This window comes from Pongo abelii, chromosome 13, assembly GCF_028885655.2.
Source record: "Pongo abelii isolate AG06213 chromosome 13, NHGRI_mPonAbe1-v2.0_pri, whole genome shotgun sequence".
Lineage (NCBI taxonomy): Eukaryota > Metazoa > Chordata > Mammalia > Primates > Hominidae > Pongo > Pongo abelii.
Genome location: NC_071998.2, coordinates 121978236 through 121980629, shown reverse-complemented (window position 1 = coordinate 121980629; position 2394 = coordinate 121978236). Strand labels below are relative to the sequence as shown.

Here is a 2394-nt window from a genome sequence, read left to right as displayed (position 1 = left end):
TGAGTTTGAACATATGCATACACCCCGAAATCGTCACTGCAATCACAGTAATAAACATATTCATCCCCTCCAAAAGCTTCCCCCTGCTCCCATGTGTGTGTGCCAGGGGCTAGTGGTGGGGGTCGCTGGTAAGACCCCCACCTTGACATCTGCTCTCTTACATTTTTTAGTGTACAATACAGTATTATCAGCTATAGGCACTACGTTGTCTTTTCTTTTTTTTAAGACAGGGTCTCACTCCATCACCCAGGCTAGAGTGCAGTGGTGTGATCATATCACCCAGGCTAGAGTGCAGTGGTGTGATCGTATCACCCAGGCTAGAGTGCAGTGGTGTGATCGTATCACCCAGGCTAGAGTGCAGTGGTGTGATCGTATCACCCAGGCTAGAGTGCAGTGGTGTGATCGTATCACCCAGGCTAGAGTGCAGTGGTGTGATCGTATCACCCAGGCTAGAGTGCAGTGGTGTGATCGTATCACCCAGGCTAGAGTGCAGTGGTGTGATCGTATCACCCAGGCTAGAGTGCAGTGGTGTGATCGTATCACCCAGGCTAGAGTGCAGTGGTGTGATCGTATCACCCAGGCTAGAGTGCAGTGGTGTGATCGTATCACCCAGGCTAGAGTGCAGTGGTGTGATCGTATCACCCAGGCTAGAGTGCAGTGGTGTGATCGTATCACCCAGGCTAGAGTGCAGTGGTGTGATCGTATCACCCAGGCTAGAGTGCAGTGGTGTGATCGTATCACCCAGGCTAGAGTGCAGTGGTGTGATCATGGCTCAATGCAGCCTTGACCTTCCGGGCCCAAGACATCTTCCAGTCTCAGCCTCCTGAGTAGCTGTGACCACAGGTACATGCCACCACACCCGGCTAATTTTTAAACTTATTCTTGTAGTGTTGGGGTCTCCCTGTTTTACTTAGGCTGGTCTCAAACTCCTGGCCTCAAGTGATCGTGCTGCTTCAGCCTCCCAAAGTACTGGGATTACAGGCATGAACCATCATGTCTGGCAAAAGTTTTGTTTTGTTTCATTTTGTTTTTAAGACAGGGTCGGGCTCTGTCACGAAGGCTGGTGAGCGGTGGTGCCATCATAGCCCATTGCAGCCTCCAGCTCCTGCTTTCCATGGAATTTCGAGGGAAAAACCCTCTCATTCCTGTTGTCTAGTTGGGCAGGATGTCCTTTTGTTCCCCAGAGCTCTCTTAGAGGGGGTGCTCAGAGCCCCCCCACCACACAGTGGGGAACTGCACTTTTACAGCCGCAGATTTTTATGGGGGGAGGATAGATTTCAAAAACTTTTTTTTTTTTTTTGAGATGGAGTTTCGCTCTCGTCGCCCAGGCTGGAGTGCAATGGCCCGATCTTGGCTCACCACAACCTCCACCTCCCGAGTTCAAGCGATTCTCCTGCCTCAGCCTCCTGAGTAGCTGGGACTACAGGCACACGCCACCACGCCTGGCTAATTTTTGTATCTTTAGTAGAGACGGGGTTTCACCATGTTGGCCAGGCTGGTCTCCATCTCTTGACCTTGTGATCTGCCCGCCTCGGCCTCCCAAAGTGCTGGGATTACAGGCGTGAGCCTTGGCGCTCAGCTGAGATTGTGTTTTTTTCTTGCCTTTTTGCATGCCTTGCAATTTTTTGTTGAAATCTAGACATACAGTATCAGATAACAGGAACTAAGGTCAAGAGGCCTTTAGTGTGAGGAGGGTATATTTCATTGTACATTTATTGATTTATTTTAAAGGCTTGTTTTATTTTAATGGCTGATCCATGTAATAACGGAGGCCACTATATACAGACAAAGGGGGAGCTTTTATTTCTTGGCCTTTTCCTCCTGGGACAAAGTCTTGATGATCTCCTCCTTCTTGGTCTGGAGGTGCTCTTCACCGAGCTTGCATGCTTCCTTGGTCTTAGACCTGTGGGCCTCAGCCTGGTCAGCCAGGGGCTTCTTGCGGGCTTTGTCTGCCTTCAGCTTGCGGCTGTGTTCCATGAGAATCCGCTTGTGTTTGAACACATTCCCCTTCAACTTCGGGTACAGGCTGTGATACATGTGGCGATCAATCTTCTTAGATTCTGAGCAGCTGGCACAGAATCCTCATTCTCCTCATCCACGTGACCTTCTTTGGCATTCAGGGATTGGCTGTACCCCTCTGCTTACCTATGCCCAAGTGCCTGCCCTTCCGGCGGGCCAAGGTGCTTTTCCAGCATTGAGCTTGGGAATGGACCGTCACAGGCTTGCGGTGATGCAAGATCAGCCCATCTTTGATCAGCTTCCAGATCTGCTGACGGGAGTTGGCACTGGGGATTTCATTGGTCTCATCGGGTCCAACCAGACCTTCTTCTTGCCACAGTGGAGGATACTAGAGACGAGCCTCTTCTGAAGTGTGAGCATACTCATGGCTGCAGC

At 50.6% G+C, this 2394-nt stretch overlaps 1 pseudogene; it reads right to left on the bottom strand.

The window, feature by feature from the left end:
* Nucleotides 1–1800: 1800 nt before the first annotated feature.
* LOC100439986 (large ribosomal subunit protein eL19-like) lies at nt 1801–2394 on the bottom strand (annotated as a pseudogene).